Source organism: Aedes albopictus, chromosome 1 (genome assembly GCF_035046485.1).
Source record: "Aedes albopictus strain Foshan chromosome 1, AalbF5, whole genome shotgun sequence".
Taxonomy (NCBI): Eukaryota; Metazoa; Arthropoda; class Insecta; order Diptera; family Culicidae; genus Aedes; species Aedes albopictus.
In genome coordinates, this window is record NC_085136.1 from 143,959,928 (window position 1) to 143,982,453 (window position 22,526).

General features: G+C 39.5%; 1 protein-coding gene across 1 annotated transcript in view; it reads left to right on the forward strand.

Annotated features, from left to right (window-relative positions):
• The first annotated feature begins 658 nt into the window (after window positions 1-658).
• The window catches only part of LOC109421825 (zinc finger SWIM domain-containing protein 8 homolog), a 46,210-nt gene continuing 24,342 nt past the window's right edge, over window positions 659-22,526 (forward strand). The window contains exon 1 of the mRNA XM_029861731.2: window positions 659-1,109. The gene's annotated coding sequence lies outside the window, so the exon portion shown is untranslated. The remainder of the gene's footprint in view (window positions 1,110-22,526) is intronic.

The following is a 22,526-nucleotide window of genomic DNA, read 5'->3' on the forward strand; positions in this document are numbered from 1 at the left end:
CTTCACTGTATGTATCTCATAAAATCTCTGTACATCAAGAAAAATCAATATTCCTACATTGTAAAGTTCGTGCCAGCATTAGAAACCCGGCAGCACTGGTCTTCATATGATGGCTGGCTTCCCACAGAGACACGCAGAGGCCACCATCATCAGCAACATCGAACTGTGTGTATCGTCCCACAATACGTGAGACAACATTAAAAAAAAATGATCGTTCTTTTTCTCGTATATTTTGTGTAAAGATCTGAGACACTTCGGGGCTATGGCTTTGGCAGTTTTGTGTCCATCGATGGTGTCGTTTGCCAATATCAGTAATAATCGCAGCAAGGAATCTCAACAATCGAGCTCATAAAAAAGTGCTAAAGTGCGTAGTCCCAGCAGCGAAGAGGAAAACAGTGCCAGTCAGTGTTAATTACCCTAATACAGCTACCATAGAAGAAACAATCCTGTGTTGTATGGAAGAAAGCAGAAAAACTTTTCCGTCTGAGCCACAGTGAAAAGATCCCCAAGATTTCTCAATAATCGGAAAGGTGAAATCGATTTGTGTGTGCGTGTGTTTCGATTCTGTCCTCTCGCTCGACGACCGTGGTTGGTGTATCTGTTCTATTCGGGGATTGTGCAAGAAGGTTATCGATCAGCGTAGACGAAGCTGGCAAACGCTTCGAACGCTGCTGGGGGTGGCCCTGAGCGGCCACCACAGCGGGAGCAAGCGCAACACCAGGAACAGCAAAACAATAATCGAGAAGCATCATCATCAGCTGCTGGCGGGGGTGGTGGTGGTGGGCCCAGCAACAACCAGAATGCCCCACCGGAAGCAGCGGGTGGGGGCGGTGGTGGGGGCCCACAAGAGTGGAATGCTGGTAATAACAACAGTGGCAACAACAACAACAACCAGCCGAATCAGAACAACCAACAGAATGCGAACGCGAACAATAATGAAGAGTGTGATCGGTTCAGTTTCGAAGATTCGGACCGGTTCGAAGAAGATTCCTTGTGCAGCTGGAGTTCGGAACCGGAAAGTGTGTGTAATAACTGGCGCGGGTGGAAGAAACCGACCGGGACGTCCATCATATTTGGGTTCAACGGAAATCGTCGAGCAACCGATGGAGGTGAGTGATTTTGCTTGAAAGTCAGTTTTACGCATGAGAATATTGGCAGTATGTACATAATGTACTTATACAATTTTAGAAACTTACAAAAGATGATTTTCATACAAAAAGTTGATCAGGACATGAGTTCTAATATTTTCACGAAAATCGGATTGCGACTGCGTACCTATTTCCAGGGACAAATTTATAGCTTTTAACGACTTGGTCTGATTACGAGCCCATGCTTAGTAGGCCCTCCCTATTCTTTGTTTAATTTGATAAAGCTACAATTTTAAAATTGAAAAAAAAAACGTTTTAGCTAAAACACAATCATGTCAAAATTTGAAATCCGTATCGCAAGTCTTCCCCGGCGAAGACTGGCGCTTGAGCCTACCCAAGTAACCATTAAGCCGTAAAAATGGCATTAAGTCGGCTCTATAATCGAATGTAGAACCTGGCTAACAGAGCTAATTGGTTCTATATCCTCTTATAGAGCTGCTCAAAAGCCACTTTTGGCGAATTATTCGGCTGATATACGACCAACTTTAAAATATCGTACCAAGTCTCTGGAGCGAAAGTTGTCAAAAGTGAGACAAAGAAAAAAGAAAAAAAATTGTTTATCTTCTTTTCTAACTTCCTTCGCTTCCATTGAAGTTGCTTTTTTGCTACTTCATCCAGATTCTAGCTGTTGTCCTCCGTGTTCCTGATCAAATCCGTTGCCTTTCTCATCTGCTCCACCAATGCACCATGGGAATGGTGTAATCAAACTAGTATTTAAACCGAAAAACAAAATAGTTTGGGCATTTCAAGGGTTGAAAATAATATGGGATGAGGATAATTCAGTGGTAAGGTTGGTGGTAACGAACGCAGGAATTGATGCAGGAGAAGCAATGTTTATATAAATGGTCGGGAAACGTTTCACAAGAAGAGGGAAACGAGCTGGAGTTTGTTTTGATTGAAAAAAAAAATGGAATAATCAAGATAACCAAATTCCATTATCTTTTAACAACACCATTCCGATAAACATGCCAACAACAAAAATAATCCCGTTTCGTCAATCCCGTCCGACATGGATGTTTAAAATGTATTGATCATGACCGACTCGAGTCTGTTTTGGTCGAAATCTATTTTGATTGATATAAACGTCATGTGCTCCAAGCCCCGTGACAGCACTGACAAACTTCTTTACAGCTTGTAGGCTTTATATAGGCTTACAGGGCTTAATTTAGTTCTTACTGGTTATAGTGCCTATAAGCATTAGGAATGCTTATATAGAGCTACTTAGCACTGAAAAACTGTTTAATGGCCGTTATAATGCTCAGAACAGTGCTTAGTGGTTACCTGGGTAGCTATTTAACACTCAGGCCTGCCCAACCTTTTACAGTCGCGGGCCATTGACCAATCCAAATTCCTGTGTGGTAGTGATTTGTGTTCAGAATTCCCGTGTTAATCTATCTGTAAGAACTTTGTAAACATCTTTTGTTCTCACGTATATGGATAGGCTTGCATTAGGTTACGTGAGACAATTTTTGGACAACTCAATAAGCTATACTCCACACCATTTGACGGGCCATGAAAAGAGTTTCGACAATCGTTTTTTGAAATTTTTCTGAGTATCGCTGATTGAAGGCAGTGGTTTCAATCTAGAAAGCGGTTTTAGAATTGAGGGGGTTTATAAACCAAGCTGGATCTTACGCTGCATTCTTATAATTTTCTTGTGTTGTAGACTAGCTTGATGAAATTTTTAAATTATTGCTTCCAAAAATATGTCTCTGAAAAAAAAAACGAATTGTGATTTGACCTTTGACTTTCCATTATTCGGTGGTCAGGATAAAATACATAGGGCCCATATAGCCGAGGCGGTAAACGCACGGGTATTCAGCATGGCCATGCTGAGGGTGACGGGTTCGATTCCCGGTCGGTCCAGGATCTTTTCGTAAAGGAAATTTCCTTGACTTCCTTGGGCATAGACAGGGTGGCCACCCAGTCGGGAATTTCGGGAAAACCGGGAAAAGCTCGGGAATTTGAAACCACCGGGAAAAAGTCGGGAAAACCTCGGGAATTGTTGCTAGCCACCGGGAATTCCCAACATAGACACTAGGGCGACTTCTAAAATTTATGCAGTCTCCAGAAGCCTAAGAACGACAATCTGTTTAACCAACCATTCTTGAAATGAATATCTTGTCTTCGAGTAATGACCATTAAAGTGAATCACAATGATAATACCTAACATCACAATTTGAACAAGATATTCTAGAGAACATCCTGGTGGAAACACTGGTTGAAATAAATAAAAAATTTCATAGATTCATATGACATTTCTGCATTTCAGGATGCGCATATTCCAGAAAGCGTCAAGCGTCCTATAAAAATTCTGTTTAACAAAACGTCCTGGTACAATCTCTAGTAGAATACTCGTTATAGCCTTTGAGCGAAAGTCTATTAGAAATTCGGATAGAATGCTGATAAATAAAACTTTTGTTTGATTTCTTGAATGAATAGCTCCAAGAAGCAAATTATGAAAATCTGGATGAGTAATTCTGGTGGAAACATTCCCACAATTTAAAAACAATTAGTTAAAAATATCTGGAAGAATATATAAAGGGATTTTTAGTATCTAATGAAATTCCTCAAAGCACGTCTGTAGGTAATAAAAGTATTTCTAATATTTTGTTTGAAAAAAAATCTGTTGTATTATTTTGTTAAACTGGTTGAAAAAAATGTTCGGAAAATCGGAGTTGAACCAGCCTAGGGCTGAAAATCTCTTTAATAAAGACAAAAAAAAATGTTCGGAAAAAACCGGAGTGAGTTTTTGGTGAAGCTTTAAAGACACTACACACCGTCTTCAGCCAAAGGCTGTACAGACTGAACAAAACTTACACTAGACAACGGACAACACTTACGGCACCCAGTGGCCCAATGAAGAATTTTCCGTTCGACGAAAAGTTTTCTCCGACTGGAGTGGAAATTGAACCCACACTCCGTGGCTTACAATACGCTTAAACGGTTGGCACCACCACGAAGCCCACATAAATTTCTGGTAAAATTCTTGGTCCAGGAAGTTCTGGAGAATTTAGAGAACTACCAATTGAAATTCTTGCGGGAGTTCCAGTGAGTATTCAAAAGTATATTGACCATAATGGTATGATTTATGACCATAATGGTATGATTTATGGAAGAATTTCTAAATAATTGATCTGCCTCTAAATTTTGGGGAAATACTTTCAAGAATTCCTGGAGAAATTTCTAGCATATCTGAAAATGTGATCAGAAACTAAATCTCTGAGAATTCCACATTGCAATCGCTGATTAAATAACTGAATACGAGTATCAGACAAAATCTAAAATTTCTTAGATTTCTTCAATTTCTCTTCGAATTCACGATTGCAGACTAAGAACCCTGCTTAACTATCAGCAGTATCCATTTACGCTACCATAAAGTTTGAAACTGGTTTTCCATTGAAATAACTTAAAAACGACCATCAAAAATACTACACGGATTTCGTCAGAAGATTCCCCTAGAAATTGTTTCCAAAATTCTTTCACGAGTAATCTTTCCAGATATTCCACCAGAAGTTCATATAGATCTAGAATGTTTTTTTTGGGCATTCTGTTATTGCCTATTATGTGGTTACCCAAACGAATTTACCAAGTTTTTTTTTTCAAAAGACTTTTGGAATATTACTAAGGAATCCATCTATTATTAGATTCGTACAACTAATCCTATAATCATACTGTTTTCTGTAAGAATTTTGACCCCCCAGGGATATAATCTTCATTTTTATTTTCATAAATAACTGCATAATTTGTGCTAGTTGATCGCATCTACGAATTCGAATCTTTAATGAAGATGTCGTAACTTCAATGCCTGTAATTGGATACGAGAAAACAAATCAAACAAAACATAACTTAGCTAAACATTTTATAAATAAGTCATGAACTTATTTTCAGGTTCATATAAATGCTATGTTAAATCCAAGGATTTGATAAAAATCAATATTAATTCTCTTAAATTTTTCTTAGTAGGTTACGTTAAAATTTCACTGTAAATCATTATATTTCAGAATCGGGAAAATTTTCAAAAAGCTACCGGGAAAACCGGGAAAAACTCGGGAATTTTATTTGTCGCTTTGAGTGGCCACCCTGCATAGAGTATCTTCGTGCCTGCCACACGATATACACATGCAAAATGGTCATTGGCAGAGGAAGCTCTCAGTTAATAACTGTGGAAGTGCTCATAGAACACTAAGCTGAGAAGTAGGCTTTGTCCCAGTGAGGACGTTACGCCAAGAAGAGAGAGAGAGATAAAATACATTTCATAATAACAGCAATAATGTCAACAAGAATAGATATTATTTAAAAAAATTAGAATACCTTGTGTGTCAATTTGTTTTTATTTGAGAAACGAAAATTTTCAGAATTATTGTTCCAGGGGCCAAATGCCATTATTTTTCTTCGTTCATGCAGCGGGCCGCTCGAAATGTTCTCGCGGGCCGTAGGTTGGGCAGCCCTGCGTAGTTGGAGGAAATACCAATGCAGAACCCGTAGCTTCCGGTAAGGTAAGCCCAGCTTCCTGGGTTAGTGGGTTGGTGTCAGGCCCTGCGAGCCAGCCGTAAAAAAACTAGCACCGAAAAATTAACAAAAGCAGAATGCGAACCAATACCAATGGGGACGACCACAGCAACGAAAAGGGACTTGCGATTGGAAGCTCGGTACGTGGAACTGCAGATCTCTCAACTTCATCGTGAGCATGCGGGTGCTCTCTCGGCGATTTACTGAAGGACCGCGGGTTCGGAATCGTAGTACTGCAGGAGGTGTGTTGGACAGGATCTATCATGGTGCGAACGTTTAGAGGTAATCATACCATCTACCAGAGCTGCGGCAACACACGTGAGCTGGGAACAGCTTTTATAGTGATGGGCGACCTGAAGAGACCCGTGATCGGTTGGTGGCCGATCGACGAAAGAATGTGCAGGATCAAAAGTCAATTCTTCAACATAAGCATAATAAACGTGCACAGCTCTCACTCCGCATTTACTCCGGAAAGACGCATTTTACGCGCAGCTCGAACGCGAGTACGACCGCTGCCCAAACCACGACGTCAAGATCATCATATGGGATCTAAACGCTCAGGTAGGCCAGGAGGAGGAATTCAGACCGACGAATGGAAAGTTCAGCGCCCACCAGCTAACGAACTAAAATGGCCTACGCCTCATTGATTTCGCCGCCTCCAAGAACATGGCCATTCGTAGCAACTTCTTCCTGCACAGCCTCCCGTATCATTACACCTGGAGATCACCACATCAAACGGAATCCCAATCGACCACGTTCTGATTGATGGACGGCACTTCTCCGACATTATCGACGTCAGGACCTATCGTGGAACTAATATCGACTCTGATCACTACCTGGTGTTGGTTGAACTGCGCCCAAAACTCTCCGTTATTAAGGCTTTTTACGGCATCATCAGAATCGGCAGCCATGTTGGATAAGAGCCTCAAAATTTCAATGTAATAATTCTCTGCCACCAAAGCGAATATTCGTATGAAAAAGTATCATCCTATATGCTCACTCGCAGTGATTGCGATAATACTTTTTCTGCTGCGTTGCTGCAGAATTGGCAGTTTTTTATTACTTCAAAAATGCGAGGCAAACAATTATTGAAAAGCAAAAAGTCAATGATTCGTTTGAAAACTTAGTGATGCAGTAAGACACCTTAACTATGTATAGTACCGGCGGCCGCCCCGGTACGATCTAGAGCGACTGAAGCAACCGGATGTCGTCACCGCATACGCGCAGAATCTCGAGGCAGCCTTGCCGGACGAGGGTGTGCTCGATGTGGTCCCTCTAGAGGACAACTGTAGTACAGTCAAAGCAGCCATCAACAACGGAGCCGAGAGCACTATCGGGTACGTAGAACGGAGTCGACGAAACGGTTGGTTCGACGAGGAGTGCAGAGCGGTTCTAGAGGAGAAGGATGCAGCGGGGGCGGTAATGCTGCAGAATGGAACCCGACAGAATGTGGAGCGATACAGACAGAAGCGGAAGCAGCAGACCCGTCTCTTCCGGGAGAAAAAGCGCCGCCTGGAAGAAGCGGAGTGCGAGGAAATGTAAATGCTGTGCCGTTCACAAGAAACACTTAAGTTCTACCAGAAGCTCAACGCATCCCGCAAAGGCTATGTGCCGCAAGCCGAAATCTGCAGGGATAAGAACGGCAGCCTCCTGACGGACAAACGTGAGGTGATCGAAAGGTGGAAGCAGCACTTCGACGAGCAACTGAATGGCGAAGAGAATGTAGTCACTCAGGACCAAGGCAGCGGAGGAAATGACTATGCTGGTGCAGCAAAGGACGGGAACGAACCAACTCCCACGCTGAGGTAAGTTAAAGATGCCATCCACCAGCTCAAAAACAACAAAGCGGCTTGTAAGGACGGTATCGCAGCAGAACTCATCAAGATGGGCCCGGAAAAGTTGGCCACCTGTCTGCACCAGTTAGTAGTCAAGATCTGGGAAACCGAACAGCTACCGGAGGAGTGGAAGGAAGGGATAGACAGAATCCACATCCACAAGAAAGGTGACAAGTTCATGTGTGAGATCTTTCGAGCGATCACCATTTTGAATGCCGCCTACAAAGTGCTATCCCAGATCATCTTCCGTCGTCTTCACCTAAAGTAAATGAGTTCGTGGGAAGTTACTAAGCCGGTTTCATCGACGGCCAGTCGACGACGGCCCAGATCTTCACCGTACGGCAAATCCTCCGGGAAGCTTTCCAGAATGATAAGAGCAACGATGGACGGTGTGCAGAATAGCGTAAGGATTTCGGGTGAACTATCCAGTTCATTCGAATCTCGACGGGGATCACGACAAGGTGATGGACTTTTCTGTCTACTATTCAACATCACCCTGGAAGGTGTTATGCGACGAGCCGGGCTCAACAGCCGAGGTACGATCTTCACGAAATCCGGCCAATTTGTCTGTTTTGCGGATGACATGGATATTATTGCTAGAATGTTTGCAACGTTGGCAGAACTGTACACCAACCTGAAACGTGAAGCAACAAAGGTCGGACTGGTGGTGAATGCGACTTAGACAAAGTACATGCTGGTAGGTACGACTGAGCGAAACAGGACAAGCCTTGGCAGCAATGTTACGATAGACGGGGATGCTTTCGAGGTGGTAGAAGAATTCGTCTACCTCGGTTCCTTACTAACGGCTGACAATAACGTGATCCGTGAAATACGAAGGCGCATCATCAGTGGAAGTCGTGGCTACTATGGGCTCCAGCAAAAACTGCGGTCAAAAAAGATTCGCCCGCACCAAATGTACCATGTACAAGACGCTAATAAGACCGGTGGTTCTCTACGGACACGAGACTTGGACGATGCTTGAGGAGGACCTTTGTTAGAATCAGAATAATCAGTCAAATCTGCCCGAATTTGTGAATATATTACTGCATTATCTTTACTGCTTCAAGGGGAACCTTATGCTATTGAAAATCCGTTTTGTGATAAATGGCTCGGAGGGCCAAGTATGAATATTGAATACTGCTTCATAGAGGTTAATTACACCGACATCCATCTTCGGCTTAGTACCACCCATATTCTTCTAATTTTATCCCAAAGACTAGACCCCTGAGATCCGTTACTTTGCACCGCCCCAGATATTTAGATTGTTCAGCATGGAACTCATCACCGTCGAGATAAACATTCTTCAATAATCTATGCTATGTCATCAATGCAAGTAAAAACTCTTTAAGATGCGTGCGAGAATTTATTGAACCAAAGTCATACCAGAGGATTTGCATACCACTTACGATCCTAAGGTTGACTTCTGTGATCTCAGAGACAAATACACCTAACGGCGATAAAAAAATCTCAATTACTTAGAGAGTTGATGTCTTTCGCAGAGTTATTTGATAAGTCAAAGACTTACAGCTGATTTACCATTGGACGTGAGATTTCGCCACTGGGCGAAGCTAATTAAAAGTTTTGACTAGTTGAGAAATTAACAGTCAAATGTGAACATTTTTGAGCACTTTTTAAAAAGTTAGAACTTTTCTTTTTTGAATAAATATAATGTACCGTGATTTCGGGTGAAATTGATCAGTGGGGTGAAATTGATCGTCGAGTGGGCCATTTTTATTTGTTAAAAATAACGCTTTAAACGTGAAACAATTTGTAAAATATGTTCATCATCTGGCGCAAGAGATATTGAATGATGAGTTTACATGTTTTACAACAAAGTAGTCACATATTGCTGAATAAAATTCAATATTTTCCGAAACTGCGTGTTGGGCGAACTTCAAAGACACTTTCAAACTTTTGTTACCGTAGCTGTGTCGTACATGTAATGAATATTCGAATGAATGTTTCTAGCTGTCAAGTATTTGCTAAACCCGATTTTGTCATCAAAAGTTCTATAAATATTGACATTTTTGCATAAAATTGTACTTTTCAGGCATTTTCCTAAGATTTATTTAACTTCAAACTTAAATAATTAAATATTTAGTTGACTTGTAAAAATTTTGCATAGCTTTTCGCATTCCGGGGTGATCAATTCAGGAGGAAAAAATATTTTCAGCACTTACAAAAACATTTCACTGGTTGATCAATTTCACCCCGAAATTAAAATTTTTGATTTTTTATTTCAAATGATATTTTTTGTAATAAAGTGATTTACAGTAGAATTTTTAACCTCGTTGACTGATGAAAACCATGGTCGTACTTGTTTTAAAGAATTAAATTTATCCGTATCGTTCAGTATTTAAAAAATATTCGTAAAAAACTGCTAAAAGTGATCAATTTCACCCGAAATCACGGTAGGGGTAGGCGGGGCAATATGGACACCCGGGGCAGAATGGACACCCTCAATATTTTGAAATAGGCGAACTTTTTTGAACTTTTAATGAATGGAAAATATAGTCCATTTGTCTACAACGTAGTTTCAGGAAAGAAACATTCGAAATTAAAATTATACTTGATTTTACACGAAAAAGTCCTGCGTCCTCCATTTTTTGTGCATGGAAATTATAATTTTCACACCATCTAAAATAAGATTTAGTGATTAATTTATTGCAGGTCGATTAAAACCTGATATTTCTAGAACACATGCAAGTAGTTTTGCTGTATTTACATGCTTAACATATTTGTATTTTCATCTTTATTATATCAAAAATCAAGTTTGGAAATATCTTCTGCTGCCGGGGCAAAATGAACACTCACCTTTTTGAAAGAAGCGGCAAGGGAAAAATATAACCTAAATCACAAACCAACCAAATTCTTCAATTTCAGTATATTTTCGGTTAAATGTTCACTATAGTAGACATAGGGTGAAAAAAATTGATCAAAAAACGACAGCAGTGGAAAATAGTTGTTGTAGGCACAGCTGTACATGCCGACAAAAACGAAGCTTTATCCAAAACAGCCTGAATTTAAATTGACTGAACAAAACTGAACTACTTCGGCGTATTATTCATCCATAATAGTTGTTTTGTAATGAAATGACTTTATAGGTGTAAATAATGTACGAAATTCGTAAAAGTCTCATGGTGTCCATATTGCCCCATGGGGGTGTCCATTCTGCCCCGTATGCTTGAAGACGGTCATGAAAAACTAATATTTTTCATAACATTTTTTTAAGTGGATAAATCATTTTTCTTCGTGAGCATTCTTATGCCATAGATTTTTTTTTTTTTTTTTTTATGTGTATTTTAACTTAAGCTAATTCTACACTATATGCCATAGATGCTAAATAGACTTTAAAAGGATATATGTATCAAAAAACTAAACTTTTTTGACATCTTGCCAGATAAAGTTGGCAAAAACCTTAGGGTGTCCATATTGCCCCGCCTACCCCTACCTGATCTGATTTTTCAAAATTTCAACTACCACTAGGCAAGTAGAACCTTAAATCAAACGACTTGAAAAATTAAACAACTCTCTAAGTAATCAGGGTCCTGCGATATATGAGTCGGTGATTCTTGTGATATCAAAGACAGACGCAACACTAACATAATTTCCATCCCATGTATTTCAAGATCCTTATTATTTAGACAGTTGATGTCCTCGACAAAGTTGTTTGGCTGGTCAAGAAATTTCAGTTGATTTCAATATGATTTCAAATCCTTCCACTAGGAGGCGCTAGAGGGCATACACATTTTTAGTTTCGTTTATATCAGGATATTGAATAATTAGGAATATGTATTGTTGCTTCGGTAAAGTTATTTGGTAGATCAAGGACTTTCAGTTAAATAACCGTTTGGATTTTATTTCTGCCGCACCGTGGCGCTAGTTACAAATTTTCAAAAGCATACCATTGTTTTATTTATCATGAAAACATTGTGGGCTTCGTGGCCGTGCGTTAAGCGGCGTCAGTCGTCTAGGCGCTTCCTTAGCCTCGGAGTGCGGGTTCGATTCCCGCTCCAGTCGGGGAAAACTTTTCGTCGAACGGAAAATTCTCCATTGGGCCACTGGGTGTTATGTGTGTTGTCCGTTGTCTCGTGTATGTAATGTTCAGTCTGTGCAGCCTCTGGCTGAAGACGGTGTAGTATCTTAAAACATTCTACAAGCCGTAACTCTAAAAAAATATCAAAAAATCTTAAATTTTGACTGATAGTTCCTCATCTTGTTATCTGTAATCGCTACAAATTTTGACTTGGTTGGTTAGCTCTCCACAAAGATGGAGCGCTTCAAGCAGAATACATCTTTTTTGACTTTTATATCTTGGGATCAAGTGAATCAAATCAAATCAATTTTTGAACATTAATGACTAATATATTGGTCTTTGATTACCATTTAATTCGAATACAATATGTCAAAAGTGAAAAAAGTTCCAGCTTGTGGAACACTTTTTGAGAAATTCTAATTATTTGCCAGCTTTTGCAAAATGGAAACTAGCGTCTTCTAGTGGCGAAATCTCGCATCTAAAGACTTACCAAACTCAGTGACGATTCCCTAACCTCAATTCTACCTGTTCAACGAATGTAAATTCTTAAATTTTCTTAACAAATTGGTTTCTAATTTATGAAAAATGACGAGAATAGTCGTTTCCGTCCATTTTCAATTTAATCCTGGTCCTGAACTCTCCGCAAATGCAAGTTTTAGGGTCGTTGAACAGGTAAAGAGTGAGGTTACGAGACGCCACTGACCAAACTATTTTGCCAAAGAAACCGTTTTTCTAAGTAATCGGCGTCCTAAAATATATGAAATTAAAAATTTGTAAGGTCTTTTGCGCCGCTTTTTGGTGGAACTTTAAACCAAACTATCCATCAACTTTAAGTCTTTGACCAATCTAACAACTTTGCTGAAAACACTAACTCTCGAAGTTGTCAATACCCTGAGATACATGAGATGGTAATGTTGTCAGTGTTGTGTCTGTTTGGCTCTGATATCATAGACATCATATGTTTTTTCCTCTTTTTTCTTTAGTTTATGAACGGGCCCTAATGGTACGCAATGTATGAATGATATCTTGTAAAAGGGCTCATACACAACGAGACAGAAATAGTTTTGAATATAGAACTACCTTTGTACACTGCAGAAGCCGTCCAAGCCAGAGAAGTTTGTTTTTTTTTTCCACAGAACTTCTTTTCGTGACGTTACAACGCAAACTTCAACCAGGTGAAACTCAGGCATCAGTTAACCGATTTACTTTCTTTTAGCTTCATTTTAACTATATTCTGGAGTACAAAGACCATACAAAATTTCAAATTTGAAACTTGTTCCGAATTTGAATAAATTTCATAAAGGTTGATTTTCCGTGACGTTACAACGCTTTAAAAACCTATACTTTGACCAGCCTTATCTCAGAGTTGTAAAGTAGGTATTACATTTAAAATTCTTTGTATGCTAAAAAATCTACATTACATTTATCTGTTAAACATGGAAGACTTTTGAAAAATCAGTGCGTTGGTGTTTGAAATACGGCAGCTTTGATGAATAGCGTGCCTAAATGCCTTAAAATCACGATTTTATTGGTAATCTTAACCGTCGTTCAATAAATATAGTTAATTGCATTGCTAACTGGACTGCGACAAAGTGCGGAATCTCAAATAAAAGTGCGATATTGCATCAAATCGTTCCGGTGTCTTCACCGCACTTATTCATCACGAGCTAATGAATAAGTGCGGTGAAGACACTGGAACGATCTGACGCAAAATCGCACTTTTATTTGAGATTCCGCACTTCATCGTCGCACTTATAACCGCGCAATGCGCAATATTTATTGTTACATTAAGGTGAAACGGGACGCCGTGTTATTTTTCCTATCTTGCCTCTCTTTCTAACAATTTGCCTCGCGATTTTGAAGATGGTAATCTCGAGTTCTATCGCACTGAAGATGCTGAAAAACAATCAGCATATGCACTGCAAGTGAGCATACACAGTGATAGGTTTTTGTTGCAAAATATGAAGTAGAATCTGAGATTACCATCTTAGTAGCAACAGAGCAATGGCGGATATTTCCCCGACCGTCCCGTCCGCCCTTAATATCATGTTGAACACATTTTTGGACGACAAGAGTAATGTAGAATGTTATAAAAATGTGAAATATGCCAAATTTAAGCTTTGAAAAATGAGTATTCATGATACGGGGCTCGTAGAATGTGTCCTTAACATTTGTTGAAAAAAATAAACCTCCTTTGGCATTTAGGGTCATTTTTTACCCAATCCGTTCATTACGTCAGCGAGCTGCTGCCAACGTGATGCAAAAGGTAGGTTTAATTAGTGTTGAAAAAACACCGAAAAATAAGCATAATGATTAAATAAAAAGAAAATCGGGTTAAGTACGGTTTCTTTGAATTCCACTAAGAATTTGCATCCTTTGACAGATACGTATTTCGACCTCAACTGTAAGGTCGTCTTCAGTGTCTTGTACTTGACTCGAGTCAAGTACAAGACACTGAAGACGACCTTACAGTTGAGGTCGAAATACGTATCTGTCAAAGGATGCAAATTCTTAGTGGAATTCAAAGGAACCGTACTTAACCCGATTTTCTTTTTATTTACAGATATTCCCCTAACAAGCCCATTTTAATCATCAACATAATGATTGTTTATGGTGATCCCAAAGCAAACCTACAACAGGGGATAAACAAAATGATCGGGACAGGGTACAGGAAAAAATGTCACTTTTCAAAATTCAATGAGGTATAACTTATCATAAAAAGAATCAAAAATTCTCTCATTTTCACTGTAAGTGTGTAAGTTGATGAACTAGTATGCTATTAATGGTTCAAATGTTGGTAAATGTTGCATAATAGGAAGCAATCAGTGAAGTACTAGATTGAAAGTAGTGAGCTGGATTTTTGTATGGTGAGATGATCAGTTCTCCATTTCTGTAATGAAATGGTACAAACAGCGTAGGTTATATGATTTCTTGACTAATTTGATGCTATTTGAGCAAAAGTTTGGGTAACTGTGTTGTTGTATTTTTATTTCTTGCAACTTCAACAACACAGTTACCCAAACTTTTGCTCAAACAGCATTAAATTAGGAAAGAAACCATATAACCCACGCTGTTTGCACCATTTCATTGCAGAAATGGAGAACTGATCATCTCACCATACAAAAATCCAGCTCACTACTTTCAATCTAGTATTTCACTGATTGCGTCCTATTATCTGGTAGTCATTTTCGAACTGTTATATCTCCATGCTTAATTAACGATTAACTGAATGGAATGAAATTTTGAACAATTGCTTTCTTTATGGGTACCGTGATTTCTGATGAAATTGATCACTTTTTGCAGTTTTTGGCGAAAATTTTTGGATACTTATCGATATGAAACCCGTAAACACCCGGGACGATCTACTTTTGGTAGAAATGCAATATCTTCTTTGTTTTAAAACATTTTACCCCGTATTTTTTTTATAGTCAAGGGGAAGAGATGTGCTAAGAAATGCATGGTACCTCACCCCCCCCCCCTTTGCACCCTCCCCCCTTTTGCGGGGAGCCGAAAATACATGGCTTTTTTGTATCCATATATATAAAAATGCAGTGGCATACGTGGGACCGCGCATAACTTGAGAAATCGAGAGTTTTTGAAAATCGATTTTCTATATATTTTGACCGGGGATTTGGTCTTGGCTAGAAATTTGAAACGTCAAAAACGCAGTAGGCAAGACAAAGTTTGCCGGGTACAGCTATTTTTATAAATTCTGCATGTTTTTGCTCAAATATTATCGTTTTGCTAATCATCAATAGTTTTCACAGATCCTAGACATGCAATGTATTACTACCCATCATAGTCTGTTGAAGTTTTGATCCCAGAGCTCCAAAGTACTCCGAAGTTTGTGACACAAATCTAATATTCTCAACCAAATTTTATACACGATGAATGATCACAGAACAGAGTCTACGGTACTCAAAAAGTCTCAAAGCACCCCTAGAAAATTCATGGTACATGAATTGGATGATCTAGGTCATCCAAACTACTCTGGAATTCAATTTCTTAAGATCTAAAACATCTACCATCGTTTGTGTTCACTCTGTTCAAGACGTTGGTCACGTTGGTGTCCATTAGACCTCACAATGCTATGAGCAACTTGATATTGTGGTAGTTGGACATTCCGTGAAATACAAATGGCCTTCAATGTAGTTGGGTTACGATATCTACATAATGTATCATGCTTTAGTTGTGAAAAAAATTCGTCGAATGTAGTCTATACTGCTGATGGAACCTCAGTGCACATCTATAATGCTTTTGGCATATTTATGGGATGTTCCAGGCTTTCCAAACTATCCTGGAATTAGAATCTTCAAGGTCTACAGGCTCTACTCTTGTTTTTCTTCACTCTGTTGGCATAATTATTTCACGATTGTGTCTGTTGCATCTCATTATATTACGTATCTATATTATTGTATTATATTATTGTATCTCTTTACTTAGCAAAAATAGGGTCATCCAAACAATTCATTGGGTCTGAGCCATTTTTTGGAATAGCTCCTTGTGCCCTAAAAATGGAATTAAGGAATATTGAAAAATCTAAAATAAAACTTATCTGGTCGAATACTTCAGATTGTCGTCAATCTAAACGATTCATTGAACCAGATGCATCTAAAACACTAAGGTTAATGAACCTGAACAAACATGATTTAAGTAATAAATGTCGTTTCTGTAAATTTGAGAGCGAAAGCTCTGAGCATTTATTGTGTGAGTGCGCTGTACTTTTTCAAAAGCGCCGCAGTTACCTTGATAAGGGCTTGATGGAGCCTTGGGAAATCTGGGCCTCTCATCCCAAGCAAGTATTGGATTTCATACGAAATGCAGTACCTGATTGGGAAACACGCCAATAGCTGTGAGGATGATCATTTCTCCATAGTGATGAGTCTTTTCAGTACGGCAAAAATAAAGAGGATGACACCACAATAGACTAACTAAATTACGTAAGCCAAACGCTTACCAAATAACTCCGTGAGTTAAATTGCCACCAGGCTAACTTAAAACTTATTGCCACCAGGCTAAGTTAAAACTAATAACGCCAGTGAATCCTGCAAAGGGGTATGATCTAACGCCATTAACCAACGGCCAAAGAACTGCCTTCAACCAAGCACTTAGCCTTTATCTATCTTTATTGTTGCGGACACTCATATTTGATCTACTCTAAGTTTACCTAACCTAAACCAGATGGATCAACAAAGAAACAAACTATAACATGAACATGGGTTTTTTAGTTGAGCGGCAATGTAACAGATAAATTGGAACCCTATAAATGCACAAGGCCCCAGGTTGGGCGCCATGTTACAAAAATAAAAGAAAATAAATTATTACACTTGACATATCACGGACACATAGAACCTTACAAACAGGCTTCCCAAAAGTACCGCATCATGATAGCATTTTGATGGCTGTCACACTCTTATTCCCATGACAGCCTTGTGAATGCATGGTTCATGACAGCCCACAGAATAAAACTCATGCGACCTACAACATCACTGTCGGGAACTGCTCACATCGTCTGCTTTCGCTGTGCGTTCGTTCGCCGATGACAACCTCGGCTCTAGCCCAAACCGTCTCTCGTTGGCTGGACAAGAAGTGACGAAAATCGCTGCGCTCGGCCCGTGCATTTTACTTCTGTTGAACGTGTCGAGTATCATGGTATATCGCACGTTCAAAATTATCGACGCGTTTCATGTATTATGTATTTTTTCAAATAGAGAATATGCACCTGTAAGTCTTATTCTAGTAGAGTATTTTGCATAGCATTATTTTTTATTGGCATGTGAAATGCACTGCCATGTTTTCAATATAAACGAAAGTTGAATCTCACATCAGTGGTATATTTTAGCCAGATTACAATTTTGACAAACGCTGGCACAAACTTCTTTTCGCCCCTGGGGTATCTTGTGAAAGGCATATCATGTTTGTAAAAAAATATTTATTGAGCACATATTTTGTGAATAACTTTTAGCGTTAAGCTATGTGCTCCCGTGACAGCCTATGACACCCTTTACGCGACAGCCGGCTTGGTTAGCCGAAGATTGTCATCGCCATGCGGCCAACAATACTGACGACGTTTCCCACTCGGCTCGATACGACTCGAGTATGCAACTGTCAGGCAAGCAGCCGAAGCAGCGGCTGTTTCAATACATCTTTCGCTCATGCGTGTGCGTGCTGTTGGCGATACATTTCTCACTGATGGTGTTGCACACGGTAACGAGAGATGGTCTGCACACATAAGAGAGTGTCGATTCAGCCTTGCGCGGGCTGTTGCGAGAAGGATGTACATTTGGAAAGCCTGCTTACAAATGTACATATAGGCGACATTACAAATTGACTCAACACGGTATCAGGTATCAGAAGGCCGGCTTTAGAGGCACGTTATCCTCCATTTGGGACATTTGTGCCATCGCCATACATATAAGCCAATTTCATCATTTACCTGAGGGAGAATAGGACAAGGGATGGGAATTAGGAAAGGTAAAGGTGATGAAATAGGAAGGGGTGCCCTAGAAGAGGGAATGAACGCATAAGCGCAACGAGAGCTCATAGCCCATACCACAACGGGTTACCCAGTTTGTTGAGCAGGGACGCCTAAAAGCGCAAAGTTTGCGAAGGAACACTCAAAAGTGCAAAAAAATGTCGAATGGAGACTCCTCATCTGACACATGCCAATCAGTCAACTCATCACAAGTTCTGCTCATGCAGAGTTGGGTTAGGTGCAATCCTATGTTAAGTAACTGTACTACCTAAGTAATCCATCAAACTGAAGCATCTCAAATTAATGTTTGAGCTACTTCAGATGATGTAATCATCGTAGCAATACTGCCAAGTATCAGCGAAAAGATGCTGAATACAAGAGCTTGCTTGAAGGCACCCATAAGGAAAGGTTGAAATATACTGTTAACCCTCTACTTCCCATGGTTGCTCTAGAGCACCATCGATTTTCGACGAACTCCGGACAAACGGAATTAGATGAATATGGTGCAATCATTTCAAGAATATGGTTATAACCTAACAAGGTTAACCCAACTACTAACTACTTGTTTCAATAGTTGAACTATTGATAAACAATCAAAAACCTATTGATTTACAACTAAATTTTTTTTCATTGATTTCGAAAAATTGAGCCAATTTGCAATAACTTTTGTTCTACCACTTTTTTTCGGAAACGCTTTTTTGGCATAGATATAGTCGTTCAAAGTCGTGGGAAGGAAAGGGTTAACGTTATTCTAATATATAGCATATAGGGTTCACAAGGTAACCTATACAGAAGTTACCCTACGAAAATGAACTTTTTGAAGTAGAGCCACTTGGGTTACCCACGCTTTTTCCGCTAAAAATTGATCTGAGGTTTCCTAGTCGTAGCCACTACCCAAACTAGACAGGATTACACTCTTCACAATCACAGTACAAAAAGGAAACATCAACGACAAACCAAATCGGTGTCAATTGAAAAACGCCAATGGCGAAAAAGCATTAATCGAACCCATATAGGTAGTAATGTAAGCTAATTTACAACATTTGAATAATCCCGCCCTTATTTAGCCTCAAATTTGAGACTTAAAAAGGGCAACTGATTATCTCGGAGAAACGCAAGGTCCACCTCACCATTGCTCCGGTTAGCGCAATAAGGGCGTAATACTGCGGAGGATGCCCTAATTCTCCACAGGCTCCGTTTGTGGTTAGGTTTTTATTAGACCCCCCCCCCTAACCATTCATTCCTTGGCAAGCATAAAGCCGCATAACACCATGAATTAGGGGTCACCTGTTTAGTGGACTCTTACCACTGGATCAGGCGGTCCGTAGTGTTATTCTTAGCCAATTGAGACAACCGCTACCGACACTACACAGCTATCTAGACTGATCGGGAAAAGAAGTTAACATTGATGGTTAACTTCCAAACGAGCCCGAACAGCCGACATTACAAATTGACTCAACATGACACAAAACATATATGTGCCCTGTTATCCAGATGGATAACTTCTTCCGATCACAGGATGACGAGGTTTCATTTATTAGTTTGGGTCCATCAGTCTTCCTGGAATTGTATTTTATTTGGCAGTTTGCCTTTTAGTTCACAGCATTTGTTGCTGTGTTCATAGCTTGATTTTGTTTAGGAAAACTAATCCTAATCGGGCATCCCGTTTCGGGATTCGATACTTGAGTTCAACAACTTGAAGTCCGTGGCAGGAAAAGGTTTACATCTCTAGTATTTGACTGCTGCCCGAAATGGCCTGAAAGTTGGCAATCAAAGTGGGATTGCATTTCATGGGCCTCTATTTTTCCAGAACCCTATAAATGTACATTAAAATTATGGGAATATCTACAAGTTTAAATGAAACATACAACACAAAGAACGAACGAATAATTTACTTATAACACATTAAACAATTATTCTGTCTTATAATTGTAACAAATATTTATACCCGTAAAATGTTCCAGAAATTCTTCCAGGGATTCCTCCACAGTTTCCCCCAGGAATTCTTCCAGAGAATTTCTCCGGGTAATCATCCCGGGTAATTTCTCCATAAATTCCTTCAGGAATACCTCCAGGAATTTCTTCATGAATAACTGCTAATTTATTTATGAGTTCATCAAGGGATTCCTTCATAGTAGTAGTATACCTCCAGCAATTTTTTTTTGTTTAGATGGACTTTACCCAGAGGGGGCATTCGTCTCTAAGACCTCCAGCAATTCCAACAGAGGTTCTTCCCGGAATTCCTCACAGAGATTGCTTCTTAAATTCTTTCAGGAATTCCATCAGTCATTCCTCCAGGGATTCATTGAAGATTTTTTTCTGGATATACTCGAGGATATATTCCATAAATACTCCAGGAGTTCCTTCAGGAATTACTCCAGGAATTTCTCCAGGAAATACTCTACGAATTCCTTCTGAAATTTCTACAGGAAACCGTCTAGGAATTGTTCCGGGAAACATCCCAGGAATTCCTTCAAGAAATATTCTAGGAATTCCTCCAGTAATAACTGCGGGAATTCCTTCAGGAATTGCTGTAGGAATTATTACACGAATTTCTCCAGAAATTCCTTCAATTCCAGTTCTTGCAGGAAACACGTGAGGTATTCGGAATTACTCGCATGAATTTTTCCATGAATTCTTACAGGAAATACTTCATGAAATCCTCCAGGAATTTCTCCATAACATTAAAATTGAAAAAAATAACGTCAAAATTTCCTTGTAGTTCAAGGAAATCCTTCAGGAATTCCTCTAAGAATTTCCCTGGGAAATTCTTTATAAACTCCTTCACAAATTACTTCATGAATTCTTGCAGGAAGTACTCCAGGAATTCCTCCAGGGTATTCTCCAGATATTTCTTCAAGAAATTCGTGAATAAATTCCTGGAAGCATTCTTGTAGGAATTCTTGAAAAAAGTCTTCAAGGAATTCCTGGAGAAATTCATAGATTTTTTTGAATTTTCATTTCTGTGTATTTTAACTTATGCTAATTCTACACTAATTCCTAGAGAGATTTTCTGCGGAATTCTTGAAAGATTTCTTGCAGGTATTCCTGCAGGAATTCATGGAAATGAATTCTAGAAGTGATTGTTGGTGGATGTCTTGGAGAAATTCCTGGACGAATTGTTGAAGAATTTCCTGAAGTATCCCTTGAATCCTGAAGAAATCCCTGGATTAGTTGCTGGAGGAAATCTTGGATGAATTTTTGAAGGAGCTCTGGAGAAATTCCTGGAGAAATACCTGAATGAATTCCACGATGAATCCACGGAGGAATCCATGCAGGAATTCCTGGGGGTATTCCTGAAGGAATCTTTAAAGAAATCCCTTAAGGAACCCCTGGAAGAACTTTTAGAGAAACCGCTGGAGGAATCCCTGGAGAAATTCTTAGGAAAATTCCTGGAGGGATCCCTGGAAAACTTCCTGGAGGAATCCCAGGAGAAATTTCTGGATGAACTCTTGGGAAAACTTCCTTGAGGAGTTAGGGAACTCTTGGAGAAATCCTTGGGGGACTCCCGTGGAATCCTCTGGAAATTTTCGAAGAAATTCCTGAGGAACTTTCGGAAGAATTCCCGAGGAACTCCTGCAGGACTTTTCGAAAAGTTCTTGAAGTAATTCTTGAGGAACTCCTGAAGGAATTCCAGCATAGCTCCTGAAGAAACTGCTGGGAAACTCCTGTAGAATTTCACGGGAAGTCCTGAGGCATTCCCTAGGAACTCGTAGATGTTCTCGGAGAACATCACGATGAATTTCTGAGGGACTCCTGGAGGAATTTCCGAGGAACGCCTAGAGGATTTCTTGAGTAATTTTCGACGCTTCAAAATACCATAAAGATCATTTGTAAGTCAGTGGATGCACATGTAATACAAAAAAAACTCAATATTTATTATGAGATACAACAGAGATAATCGTGGAAGAATTACACCGATAAAGTAAAGAGATACAAGAGTAGAGCTTGTAGCGTTTGAAGGTCTTAATTCCAGAATAGTTTGGATGACCTAGACTGCCGTGAATCGCATATCAGTCCCATCTTTGCTGGATTTCCTATGCAAATGGGACAGATATGCGATTCACGGCAGTAAGACCACCAAGTGAATGTTGCTAAGTTATCAGAATTGCTCTCTGAGGTTCTAAAAGTAGCGTATATTTTATTCCGCGAGCATTCGCTACAATAAATATATCCTAAGGTTTACAGATATTGCGACCCATACTTCAAAATACATTGGGTCCATTTGTATGCCAGTGGACACCCAAAAAGCAACAAATAGAGATACTCGTAATATAATGAGATGCAACAGACACAATCGTGAAAGAATTATGCCGACAGAGTGAAGAAAAACAAGAGTAGAGCCTGTAGACATTGAAGATCCTAATTCCAGGATAGTTTGAAAAGCCTGGAACATCCCATAAATGTGTCAAAAGCATTACAGATGTGCACTGAGGTTCTATCAGTAGTATAGACTACATTCGACGAATTTTTGTTACAACTAAAGCATGATACAGTATGTAGATATCGTAATCCAAACT